Genomic DNA, 15,006 nt, shown 5'->3' with positions numbered 1-15,006 from the left:
TTTATATATGCATACATGTGCATGTGTGTTTGTGTGATATTGTATCTGTATAAAGTGCATTTACTATATACTGTAAAATGCAAGTGTAATATCCTACTGTAAAAGGAAGCATTACAGTATAAAGTATTAGAGTACAGTGCACATTGTTGAAAAACATACGTGTTCGATGTACAAAATGCTTGAATGATTAAGGAAACTGTTGTTCTCTCAACATTCGGCTGTGCCTCAGCCATTGTAAGGTCATGAATGAGAACATGGTCCACAATAGTGGTCCTTATTTCATCAGAAACGTGCCTTTCTTTGCCTCATCTACCTCTTCCTCTGTTTTGCATCTTTACCCTTCCACCACACATCCTTACCTCTCTTCTTCTTTCCGGCTGTTGACCCTGTTTGTTTCCTTGCTGTTCTTCCATTATAAGAAATTGTAACTCTTTGTTGTGCTCTTTCTATACACTTTCCAAATGAAGATTCATGACATGCATCTCTGAGCTGGTTGAATCATTGGTTGATCTACATTCCCCTTCCCCAGTGAAATTCAAGATTCATCTGTACAATTCATCAATTCAGGACACATTTACAAAAAAAGTCTAATAGAAATGTATAGAACATAGACACATTATGAAACTAGTTCAACCATTTTGCATTTAATGACTAATTAACCAATGCCTAGATGTTCTGAGGGGTAAGACTATTCAACAGATAACCAGTGTAATTCATTTTGAGCAACATGACATTAGCAATGGATAATGTAGGAAACAGCAGACAACTGTACATAAACAATTGCATGAATGTACCCAAGCATTTCCAATTTGTTCAAAAGAATGAAATTGCTTTTATGATGTCCACAAGTGACTAGATGTGAAGGTCGAACAAGTAGTTTTGAGAATTTCAGCTGTGATTAGAGAAATATACCAAAGCGACTGAGAAAAACTGTGATTTGCATTGTATTTTTGTCTTGTTGAATATTCTACAATGCAAGTGATACTTCATAAGTGTATATTTGAAGACTTTGCATTAGATAGTCGAATGACCTGCTTTGTTTGCTGTCACTTCAATCTAAGGGAATCCATTTGTAACAAAATACAAGTCAGTGGCATTCATCAATTTTCTTTCCCTCCCTTTCATCCTCCTTTTCTCTCTAATGTGCCTAGAGGGAAGCTAGGTTCCATAATTATTCAATGTGCCAAATGACTGAAAGACATATAAATAAATACTGCCTGGATTAATGCCTGTGTGGATAGGTTTAGACCTCTATAAATGTTTAAACATAATTAGATGTAATTAAATTGGATTCGTTTTAAGTATTTAAGTCTCCTTAGTGCAGTTATATGATCTTATTTTCTTATATGTGGGGAAACTTGAACAAATGCTCATTATTGTAATGTGTTCTTTATTGACTTTACAAAATATATTTCTTGTTTTATTAAACAATTGGTACTACTTAAATTTAATTGAAAACCAAGGAAGACATCAGATATGCTCTGTCATTCAGTTTGGCTTCTGGTCAAAGTGTCAGACAAAAGATGACAAAGAACACTGAACTGTAAGCTTGTGTGTGTGAATGCCTGCATGTGTGTATGATGATAATGCAGCATGACACATTTGAAATGAGACTGTGGTTGCTATGGCACGGAGCCAGGAGGAGACAGACTGTTCCGTAAATGATTTGCATTTACATCATGTACTTGCTCACAGCTTGCCAGTTTCTATATGATATTCCCAGTACAGGACCCTTGCAAACCTCATTTTCCTATCTGTGGACCAAGTTAATGGCCTCTTTCTAAAAAACAAACAAACCCAAAAACAATAGAAAACAATAGAAAATGCATCATCTAATAAAAATTGCTATATAAAAAATAAACCTAATACTAGAAATTACGAGTTGGAATGTATACTAAGTGTAACCATAAACATGTCAAATAATTGAGGGACACTTTTAGTAACAAATATAGCATCAAAAAGATATTTTGAGTCGCTAATCACACTCCTCCCTTTAAACCTACCCATAACCATTTCTTAAAAATATGTACAGTTATAAAAAAATAAACATAACAGACAGACCAGTAGAATCACAATCATTTATTTATTGCAAAAATGTCAAAAGCGGTATAGTTCAAGCGGTGATGTGGTTGTATATAACAGTTTTGTATATATGTTTGTTCTGTATAGCCGCGTTTCCACCGCAGGAAACTTTGGGGTGCTGCTCTGTGTGTTTTGACCACCGGGACGAGGGTCTAAATGAAGTTTTGGATAACATTTTTCCCCTCAGAAAGTCCCTGCTCGCAAGGTAGTTCTTTTTCAAAGTTCACGAACTTTCGGGGGTGGGACTTGGGTGCTGATCATGCTGATTGGTTGAGTTCACGCAGAATTTTGATTGGTTGACTTCACGCAGCATTTTATTTCAACTACCATTTTCAAAAGTATGTTGTGGTGCGTGCAGTAAAAGTTGTTTGCTTTTAGAATCAAGAATGGAGTTAAAAAAATACAACAATGGGCCGACGACGAGGTTCAGGCTTTAATAAGCTTATATGCAGAGGACGAAATCCAACGGGAACTGGAAAGTTGCGCGCAGTCCTACATCAACGGACTAATTTGCCTAATCTTCACGGTACTTTAGACCTTATGGAAACGCAGATGGCAACAGGTCTGGGGGGTAAACAGTTCCTGGGACAAATTTTTCCAGGTAATTTCGGTGGAAACGCAGCTTAAGTGTTCTAAACACTCTTGTAGTACTTTGATGTCATACACTGATCAGTTTACACGTTGTAATTACAAGTTCTACAAGCCCTTGAAGGCTTTTTAATAAAAAATTATTATGTAATTATGTAATTTTGACATGGCATGAACATTGCCATGAACACCATGAACATGGCATTTTAGTTGCTGAAAATCTTATCCTGCTCTACTCTGTCAAGGCGCACATGGCCATGTCCCAAAAGGCACTCTAAAGGCTGATTTAGGCCTATACTTCTGCATTGGACCTAAAAGCCGAAGAAGAAGCAATTTGTTGTGAAGCAGCAGCAGTGATGGCAGCAAATAGACAGCGACTTTTGCTGCAGCTTGAGTTGTTAAATATCGGATAGATAATTTATAATCCGCGAGCGAAATGCAGATTGGGCGTCGGGTTTTGCCGGACCAATCACAGCGTTTGCGGTCTGCGTAGAATTGACGCATTGTTAAATTTTTGGAGAGGTGCACATCAGGCTATGCCATAGGCCACGCATAGGCTATACACACAGCCTACGACATAGCTAGGTTTGGCGGAGAAGTATAAATCAGCCTTAAACACTTGCAGTCTTTCTACAAGTCCGCACTTTCGTTTTAGTAACATCACTTTGACTGTCAGGAAGAAGTCTGCTGCGGAGCTCGCTTCAGTGTGGGCTCAGCAAAAGTGCGCATCGAAGGAGCATATTGACCACAAAGGGGTGCGCTCGCAAGCACCCTTCTGACTAGCCTGATGTCGTCATGCTCAGATTCTAGTCAGAATATGAGTCTGAAACTGCTCCATTGGGCTTTTATTATGGGGCGTGTTTCAACCAAACCAGGAAAGAAAATGCCACTGCACTCAATTGGATAGACCAAGAACCAATCAGAGCAATGGAGAAAGGGACTTATATTGAGCGACGCATAGACCCTGTCCCAAATGGCACCCTAAGCCCTCGCGGTCTTCCTCTGCCGCTTTAACTGCCGGGTAGAAGTCCTCTGCGTAGCCCGCGAACTTGCGGGCTCAGCTGAAGTGCGCATTGAGGGCACATAGCAGCCGCAAAGGGGGCGATCACAAGCACCCTTCTTTAAGCTTACAGTTTTTCTCAGTCGCTTTGGTACATTTCTCAGATCAGAATTGAAATTCTCAAAACTACCTGTTCAATCTTCACATCATTGTGTCACTTGTGCACATCAAAAAAGCAGTTTCTCATTTCTTTGAATAAGTTGCAAATGCTTTGTTACATCCATGCAAATGATTATGTACAATTCTCTGCTATTTCCTACATTATCAATTGCTTAAGTCATGTTGATCAAAATGTATTATGATGGGTCTCTGTTGAATAGTCTCACCCCCACAACATTTAGGCATTAGTTCATAGCATAAGTCTTTACATGCAAAATGGTTGAACAAGTTTTCATAATATGTCAAGCATATTTCTATACATTTCCATTAGACGTTCACATTTCTACTTTGGTTTTTTTTGTGTTTTTTTTCTTTGTGCTATGCAGTGCTGTCTTTTCCTTTCTGTATCGCAATGACATGGTCTGTCAACAAATTAGAGTACAAACAGTAAAAGCGTAAATGTGAATCTTGTCCAGTCTCTTGCAATCAAACTCCCACATACACTAAGGTGTAACCTACAATTTACAATAATTGTCATCAAAACTTTAGCCATATTTACATCAGAACATCCCTCCAGTACACGGTTATATTGACAACATGATTAAGCAATTTGACCGTCTTATCCGTACACAATGACACAAGGACGTGTCATTCTGATGGCACTGACATGTTCATTGACACAGATATTTACTTTTGAGAGATGAACTAAGGATTTTGAGCAAGAGACTGGCTTTTGCAGGTAATCCATGGTGTTTTGCTATTTGTACGAATTGTTTTGAGAAATGCACTTACTATTTTGCAAATGTCGAGGATGATTCGAGAAATGTACCAAAGCGACTGAGAAAAACTGTAAATGACGAATGGGACACCCTACAGTCTTGTGGACTTAACGGACACATGCACACAGCTGCCATTTTAAGTCCACAGGACCGAAAGTGCACATGAAGTGTGCCATTTGGGACAGGGCCAGTAGTAGTGGGAAGTTCGGATCATTTTACGGACTCAAATTTTTCAAGTAATTTTGTTAATTTCAGCAGAATATAATTAATGTCACATCTCAAACTCCCCAACACATCTAGTACTTATGCAAACGTTGATCACATTTGGAACAAAATATCAATTATAAGCTAATGCAGCCACGGCCAAACTTCAAGAAAGAAATGATTCATTAATTGCTTAACTGGGTCTTCAGGCTATGCAGTCTGTTAGTTAACCTCACCTCCGAATCCGAGTCATTCTTTCTTTTATCACTTCACATTTAATCACGTCTGTTCCCCGGAAAGATTAGTACACCTCTCGTGTTTTCGGGTTCGAGTCGTTAGTTCCGTCATCAGTGTCTGATCTGGGCCGTGACAGCCCCATATGCAATGCATGCAGTCCCGGAAACAGAATTAATTAGTTCACCTCTCGAGTCTTCGGGTTCAAGTCATTCGTTCACCAACTCACAGCCCCATAGGCTGAATGCAAAGATCCTGTACAGAACCGATGGCATGTAGCGCATGCGTGGTCAACACAAAATGAACAAATCGCTCTCAGAGACAATTTGTTCCCAAGTTATATTAAAGATTAGTTAAAAAAGAACGAATCGTTCATGAACGACGCATAGTTGTCAACAGAAATCAACTGCACGCACGCTGGAAGAAGTAGAAGAAGAAGATGAGTGTAAACGATCTTTGCCAGTGTTGTAAAAAGAATTTAAGGATACACAGAGTACTTACTAACACGATCATCATTTTTGAGAGAAATAGTAAAGGTGAATGCGTATACGAACAAGTTCTCCGTGTAGGATTAGAACAAATTCAACCCAAGCACTCTTTGGTGACATATCTCATTTAAATGCACATCACCCAAAAACGTCATGTCACAATCTGTGACGTAGCAGGTGAGAGCCAATGAGCGTTTGATATCACTGCCATAAAAAAATGTTTTAAAGCTTCCTGGGGCAGCACTTTTTGAATTTGGAGTGCAGGATTTGACGTGTGCGGTCGCCGCTGATAATGGAGATGAAGATCAAACTTGGTTCCGTTACTCGCAAACGTGTGAATTCAAAAGATTTGGATTACAGCAGCAAATAAAATTTCATTTTTGGCCTATATTTATGGTACTTTTGTCAGTCACAACACAGGACTATCCTGAGAAAGCCTTTTTGTGTCCCAATGGCAAACAAAATAAATATTACATGATAAACAACAAAAATTAATTTTAAGGGTTTAAAGTGTATTCTTGTTTAACATTATGTAATCTTTCGAAAAGAGTTTGCAGCAGAAGTCACAGAACAGAGATTTCAGTTGATATGACAACTGAAAACAATAGATTCAAAATATTAATGTCATGACTTTAATATTCATAAATAAGGATTTGTACGTCTGAAAAGTTATTCATATGCAAATAATTTACATTTTAGTGCGGTCAGTTTGTCAATAAATTGTGTTTTAGTACTGTCAGTGCGTCAATATTGTACATTTCAGTGTGTATGAAATCACACTTTACGTAAAATACACACAAATACTTGTGAGATCACATTGCCATAACAGAGACTTCGAAAGTTTTGCTCTCCAAATGGTGTATAAAACATGCCATATAGACATTTGCAATATACTGTAATATTAAATACTACTTGCAATATACTGTAGTATTAAATATTACAGTACATTGCAAATGTTTTCCCCAAAACTAACTAACTTTTCTGAACCTTTTTGCTTTACCATTTACCTACTGGTGTCAGCAATTTTTAGCAGATGAAGTGATTTCTCCTCAGGTTCACACAGATGTACTAGAAGAGTGACCATACAATTTAATACATCACAATAATAGTATACACAAATAATAGTTAAAGACTGTACTGCTATACAATTCCACTACAATTCTAGCATGTAGTATTTTTTTTCACCTGCTGCAATGATTTGCCCATTTATCACTGTGTCTTATAGCATTTCTCGTTTAGTAATGCTTGTACATTCACATATATTGCTTGAGATAAAAGGGCACTGATGGTTACAGACCTTTCATTGCTGGTGGGAAAAGGAAAACACAAGAAAAAACACAGCAGTCTTGTTCCCTGACACTTCCTGGCAAAGAAGGATGTGCATCTATCGTTATCTGCATCTCTCCATCCGCCCGCATCTGTCTCTGTGGCCTGTCCTCCTGATCTGTCTTCTAACGGCATAAATCACGCTTCTACTATGATAGATCCTTTCTCGGCTGTGCTGGAGACAGGTGTCGCCAGTTATTGATTTCACTCAAGCCCTCTACCAGCACAGATACCAAATCATTACAGAAACACCTGATCTCAGATTCATAGCATGCATAATGAAGTATGTTTTAACCTTCCTAAACGTTGATGCATGGTAGGGAAATAATGGGGAATATAACAGCACATGACTTGGTGATGATATACATTCATTGGGCACATAATAGTCTGTTTGGGCTTGATGAGGATAAAGTGCAAAACTGTGTCTTCACTGCCGCAGGCGGTGCGACGTGAGAAAATACAATAGATGCAAGACAATAAAACCAACCCGATCTCACGGCAATTCGTTCCTCACTAGTACGAATTTGAACGATTTTTGCTAAATCGTATGTATTTGACGAGTTGCCAAATTCGTATGAATTCGTACGAATGACGTCCCCCTAACCCCGCCCCTAAACCTACCCGTCACTGGGGTGTAGACAAAACGGACAAATTCGTACGAATTAGCCACCTCGTAAAATACGTACGAATTGGTCGTGAGATAGCGTTGAATAAAACCCATTATAATCAATGATGCTGTCTACACTGGATGTGGGGTGAGAAATTCCTGATAGTAAACTAATGCCAGGTTTTATTTCTCTTAATATTTTAAAATTAACATTTTGAATTAATTAGTGGAGTTTGCTTAAGACTGGAATACACTATGTGAATTTTAAAATCTGAACAAATTTTGAAACACTAGGCATCATCACTTGCCAACTTATAAGGTTACAGAGGAAAAACTAAGTAACTAAAGGCTGGCTCTTAACTGATTATGAAATCTGTTTGCATCACACAAGGAGAATCTTCACAGATTTTCTTCACTTTTCTTCAAATCTCAAACATCCATACTTTATAATACTTGAAAATCCTGGTGCAGGTTACAGAACTAAGACATATTTCAAAGTATTAGTATAATGTCTTTGACGTGTTTGAAGCTATTCCTTATATCACACTAATGTGTACAACCAAAACAAGTAAAGGTTTGGTTTTGGCACATTTGAACATTTGTAGTTTAAAGAATAAAATACAAGACATTAATAATTTAGTGCACAAGTATTCAATTAATATATTAGCCCTATCTGAGACACATCTCAACAGTTCTATTCAAACTCTGAATTATCAGTTAAAGGTTTTAATGTTTTTAGAAAGGATAGAAATAAATTTGGTGGTGGTGTGGCCATTTTTGTGCAAAGCAACATTCCTTGTAAATTAAAACAAAATTTGATATGCAATGACATTGAAGCTATATGGGTGGAAGTCTATGTACCTTATATGAAACCAGCGCTTGTAGGAATGCTGTTATAGACCTTCTGATGCACATGTGGACTATCTGACATGCTTAGGTGAAATGCTTGATAATGCCTCTGATGTTAATTGTGAACTTTACCTGTTTGGAGATATGAACATTGATTGGAATGATGAAAGATGTACAAAGAAAAAGAAATCACTTTCCTATACAAGTGTCTGCAATCTACATCAAATTGTTAATGTGCCAACAAGAATCTTTAGCAATAAGGCGGGCATTACAACAGCAACATGTATTGATCACATTTACACTAATGTACCAGAACTGTGTACGGACGTTATGTCAACACCAGTAGGGTTTAGTGACCATAATCTCATTGCTGTCAACAAGAAAGCTAAAGTCCCTAAAGCTAAAGCTATTTTTGGTACAAATAAAAGGTTTTATAAAGTATCTGCTATTGAAAAGATTGTGGGAGAAGTAAAAAATGTTGATCGGAAAGATGTGTACAGTGGCCACAACCCAGGAGCTTCCTTGGATGTTTTCATGAGTATGATTTTGGGTATTGTTGATAAATATGCACAGATGAAATATATGGTGATAAAAACGCATACTGCAAGGTGGATTGATTCAACATTGAAAAATATGATGAAGCTAAGAGATGAAGCAAAACATGTGGCTGTGAAAACGAGATTATTAGAGGACAGATTAAAATATTGCAAATTAAGGAACCAAGTTATTAAAATGAATAAAAGAAACAAGAAAGAGTGCTACAAAAACAGAATTGACAGTGTTAAATATGACGGCAAAAAGCTTTGGAATATCCTAAATGAAATTAGGGGTAGAAATAGAAATGCATCCCCTTCTTTTGTAGAGTCTGATGGAGGTCAAAATCCAAAGATATTGCTGACTATTTTAATAATTATTTTACAAATAAAGTTAGTAATTTACGAAAAGGTTTTGGAACACAAGACTTTAATTACTGTGAACTGATCAAAAATGAAATCATGACTGATAAAATGTGTAACTTTAACTTTATTGTGTGCAAACTGCAGAAGTGATGGGCCTGTTAAAGTCTCTTCCAACACATGGAAGTCCAGGCACAGACAACTTGGACAGCCTATATTGAATAAAACAGCCGAATATATTGTCGCTCCGTTGTGTCATATATTTAATCAGTGCATAGCGAGTGGGATTTATCCCACTCTGTGGAAGGAAGGGAAAATTATTCCATTGATAAAAGACAATCGATTATCTTATAACGGGCATAACTGCAGACCTATAAGTATTCTGCCTGCACTCAGTAAAGTTATGGAAAAGATTATTCATACACAAATTTGTAATTATTTCCAGAAAAATTATTTGATGACTATGTTTCAGCACGCATATAGAAAGGCACATTCTACCTGTACAGCTCTTACACAGATGACTGATGGCTTAGAAGTACGGATAATTCTGAATTAGTTGGAGTGGTTATGTTGGACTTCAGTGCCGCTTTTGATGTTATAGACCATCATAATTTAATTGAGAAATTGAAGTTCTACGGCTTCACTAGTTCTGCTGTTGCACTGATGAAAAGTTGTCTTTCCCACAGAACCCAGCGTGGTTTTTTTACAATGGTTCCTTATCTAATTATAAAGGTTTAGTTTGTGGTTTACCTCAAGGAAGTTGTTTGGGTCCTCTTTTGTTTTCTGTTTTTATTAATGATTTGCCTTTAACTGTCAAAAAAGCATCAATGACAATGTTTGCAGATGACTCAACTGTTTATGCTGCAGACTCTGCAGACAAACTTAATCATGTTCTATCTAGAGAATTGGATTCTGTGTTTGAGTGGGTTAGGGGAAATAAATTAGTCTTAAATATACCCAAAACTAAAAGTATGATTATTGGATCAAAACAAAAATTAAAGCTTGGATCGGAATTAAAGTTACATATAGCCAGGCAAAGAATACAACAAGTAGAAAAAGCTAAACTGTTGGGTTTGGTTATTGATAGTAGTCTTTCTTGGACGGAACACATAAATACTATTGATAACAGAATGGGATGCGGCATTGCAGTAACTAAGAAATGTTGTCATTATGTGAATCAGGACACTTTAAAAAAAGTAACAGAGTCATTAATATTATGTCACTTGTCATACTGCACCGAGGTGTGGTCTTCTGCATCTAAAAAGGACTTGACAAGAATACAAGTTGTGCAAAATAAAGCAGCAAGACTTGTTCTGGGCTGCTCAATTAAAACAAGAAGAGAGCAGATGTATTCTACTCTTTCATGGCTCACTTTAAGCACCATGATAGATAACACATTGACAATGAAAATGCCAATTTTTTCTGTTTAATCAAATAGTGTACTATAACTCTGTGCACAATCATAACACCAGAAAGGCAAACAATGGTCACATAATGACCCCCTATCCAAAAACTAATTTTATGAAGAAAACTGTCTTGTATAGAGCTAGTGTCATATGGAATAACATTCCCATTGAAGTTCGTAAGCTTTGTAATAAGCTGTCATTTAAGAGGAGTTTAAGGTGGTATGTGTTGATGTAGGTTCTTAAATGTTTTGATCAATGTAATTTAAATCATATTGTATTGATGTCTCATCCTGTTATGGATCGAAACCAGATTTTATGTATGTAAGTGTGAGTGTATGTGTATGTATGTATACATATGTAATGTGTATTTGTGTATATTTTATCTATTGTGATGATTGTAATGTTGTTGTTGTTGTAATGTAACATTTTAGAATGGACCCCAGGAAGACTAGCTGATTGCAAAGGGACAGCTAATGGGATCCATATAAATAAACAAATAAACAAACAACAATACTTATTCGTTAGTCAACAATACTTACTCCAGTCAAGCTGTTCCAGTGTTTTGTGACTGAATGAATCATTTTTAACAAATCGGGTTAGTCAAAGTTTCAATGACCCATTCAAAAATGCTGCCAGTTGCTTTGTTCATAAAACTAATCAGCTGAATGAAGGATTCAACGACTCACTTGTTAAGGCTTGTTGTCTGGGTAGATTACTTGCAAATTGTAGTCGGTTACTGATTCCAAATGACATGACAAAAATAGTCAGTAACGTAATCCATTACATTACACATTTCAGATAATATAATCTGACAACTTTTTGATTACTTTTAGATTACTTTTGCCCTAACTCATTCATCACTTTGAATTATACATGAATTACTATATTGCTATAAAAATACAACGAGAAAGAAAATATATTCTATCCTTTATTATCAATAACAGGAAGTACATTAAATATTACATCAGGGTTTCTCAGACTGGATAAAAAAGTAGTAGTAGGGAGAATCAATGAATTCTGAATAATTTGCAGCCATTGTGAGAACAACATTTAAATATTGTAATACATTTAAAAAGTCATAACGTGTCAGTGTAGCACAAATGAGGAATACTAAAGTCTTTAATTATAAATGCAAAAGGTCGTTAGAAGAGCACAGGAGCAAACAACACATTACGCATTGACAATAAGCAAACTCGATGAATGTTTCCTGCCAAGCAAAGCGCAACTTCCGCAACGGGGCTTCCCTTTTTCCCCATCTCCACACCGAGGTGTCGAAAATCATGGAGTAAACCATTTTCTGCCTGTCTTCAGCCTCCACGTATCGAACTACTCGTCAGTATTGGGGTTGAATGAACACGGGTATGGGGCAATGCGGTGGAAGAGACATTGCAAGCTATCTCTCCCCTGACTTGGCATCATCCCTAAGGCCACGACATTAGTAGAACAACTTTGGCCTTGGTGGGTAAAGCTTACACAGCTGCAGGTCAAGCTGGAGCGTGTCTGCATACAATGTCCATCTTGAAGCCATACCAGGCTGACCTGCTTAAGGACCTGGATGAAGGCGTGGGAGTGAGCCCAGACGCAATTAAAGAGTTGCGCCAGGCCACTGCCCTTTCTCTCCATGCCACTAAGGAGAGGTGGCCACAGAAAGACACCTGTTGTTGAATTTGTCTGATATAAAAGACAAGGACAAATCCTTCCTCCTAGACACCCTGCTGTCCCCTCCTGTCACCTCAGTTGTTTAGAGGTTTCAGGAGACAAAGAAGCAGGTGGCACATGAGAGTTTTTCCCTCTTTTCCACGTCAATTTTAAATGGCCATGGCCACTTTACTTTCCAAATTAGCACCAATTTGGGGATGGCAATTGCTTGCACGGTGGGTTCATTATTATTCTTAATGAAAAACACAACAACAAAACAGTACAATGACAAACTCATAGAACTTTTATTAGCAAAAGAAGATGTGTTATCTCCGGATGCTGCCACTTTCATCAGGCAAACAGACAGATTGCCTCATTAATGTTTGCAGGTTCCCTGTTAGCATTGGGTTTAAATCCAAAATATGCCAAATAGGCACTTTTACATTTCGCTTTGAAACCAAATATTCTGCCATTGCAGTGTCAGTCAGCTCGCTTCACTCTTCTTGTTGGTCAACTCACCTCACTCTCGCCACGTGATAAATGAAATAAATGAATACATAAATGATTTACGCCCTGTGACGTAATCTGATGAACAGTTGGTCTGCTTTGGGTCACCCAGCAACTAAACAGAGAATAAGCAAGTGTTTATTCTCTGGTGTGCTTTATAGCTTCATGCCGTCACATGCTATATATAGGATGAAATCCTACCATGCCAATTGATTTCACATGTGCTTCAAGATGCAATCACGCTGAGGCATTCCTCAACATTTTCAACACATCTCAGAGAACGTCTCGGTTACGTATGGTAACCCTCGTTCCCTGAAGGAGGGAACGGAGACGTACGTCGGACGTACCGACGAATTGGGATCACTTCTGGGAGCCCCTATCAGCTTCGAGCTATCTAGAACTGGCCAATGAACAATTGGCGTGCGAGATTTGCATCTCGCGCTCCGCCCCGCACTGCGGGTATAAACAGGAAGCGAGAGCGAATGCACGCTGTTTTTCACTGAGGAGCCAAACGTAGTGGCTCAACCTGCAGTGATGGTACAGCAACTGTGGCGACGGGACGTACGTCTCTGTTCCCTCCTTCAGGGAACGAGGGTTACCATACGTAACCGAGACGTTCCCATTCAGTCGGTCACGTTCGACGTACGTCGGACGTACCGACGAATTGGGATCCCCTATGGAAAACGCCATAGTTACTACCACTTCCAGCGCCCAGCGATGAGCCCTTCAGACCCCGATCTGATGCGGGCGGGAATTCACGCAGGGAGAGTCCAAGCTGCTGTTCCGCAAGACCCATTCAGCTGACTGTATTGGATAACGCTGGGAGCGTGCCTGTGAAGGCAGCTGCGGAAGCCACATCATGCCCAGAGGGAGTTAACATGTGGAGAATACACGTATGGGCTGACCGTGGGCAGCACAACATACGGAAGTCCCAGGGGTGGCCCCGGCCAATTAGTGGAGGGGGAACAACACGTACCTGGAACGGCAGAGGACACTCTGCCGAGGGAAAGACACGGGCTCGCCGTAGGGAGCCGTACCGTGGAAGAATACACATATGGGACCGCCGTGGGGGTCACTACATATTGAACCCAGCCAAACACAAGTTCCACCAATGCATACGAGTGTTAGACCTGGCGTCCACGTCCGACTGCCGCGGGTTGCGGAGGACTCAACAGGGTTCGCCGTTCCGGGGAACTCGACTGGAGCAGAATAAGCGCATGCATCCGTCTACCATAGGGGAGGGAATGGCGCAGCAAGCCGACACTAGAACAGGCATTTCGGTGTTACTGACGTTTATGGGAAGTGAGCACACAGGAAGATACCGGCTCTACACGGAGGCTATAGAATCTAGCGAACGTGTTAGGTGTCGCCCAGCCCGCAGCTCTACAAATATCTGTCAGCGAGGTGCCACGAGCCAGCGTCCAGGAAGAGGCAACACCCCTAGTGGAGTGGGCTCTTAACCCGAGCGGGCAGGGCACGTCTTGGGACTGATAAGCCAAGACGATGGCATCCACTATCCAGTGGGCCATCCTCTGCTTGGAGACAGCCTTTCCCTTCTGCTGTCCTCCGTAACAGACGAAGAGCTGCTCTGAGGTCCTGAAGCTTTGCGTTCTGTCCACGTAAGTCCGGAGACCACGGACGGGACAGAGAAAAGCTAGGGCTGGGTCTGCCTCCTCCGAAGGCAGCGCTTGCAGGCTCACTACTTGGTCCCGGAAGGGAGTAGTGGGAACCTTGGGCACGTATCCAGGCCGGGGTCTCATGATCACATGAGAGTTACCGGGCCCGAATTCCAGGCACGATTCGTCGACCGAAAATGCCTGCAGGTCCCCTACCCTCTTGATGGAGGCCAACGCAATCAGGAGTATAGTCTTTAACGACAGGATTTTCAACTCAGCTGACTGCAGAGGCTCAAAGGGTTCTCTCTGTAGTGCAGTAAGCACCAGAGCTAAGCTAAGAGGGTATAGAGGGAGGACGAGGCGGATTTAATCTCCTCGCTCCCCTAAGGAACCTGACGATCAGATCGTGCTTACCTAGAGATTTTCCATCTACTAGCTCATGGTTAGCGGCGATAGCGGCAACATAGACTTTGAGGGTGGAGGGAGACAGCCTTCGCTCCAACCCATCCTGTAGAAAGGTAAGCACAGATGCGATCGCACATCTTCGGGGGTCTTCTCGGTGAAAAGAGCACCAATCGACGAACAGGTTCCACTTCAACGCATAGAGGCGCCTCGTAGAGGAGGCTC

Source organism: Gobio gobio (genome assembly GCF_949357685.1).
Source record: "Gobio gobio genome assembly, chromosome: 4".
NCBI classification, from domain to species: Eukaryota; Metazoa; Chordata; class Actinopteri; order Cypriniformes; family Gobionidae; genus Gobio; species Gobio gobio.
This window is presented reverse-complemented; position numbering follows the sequence as displayed.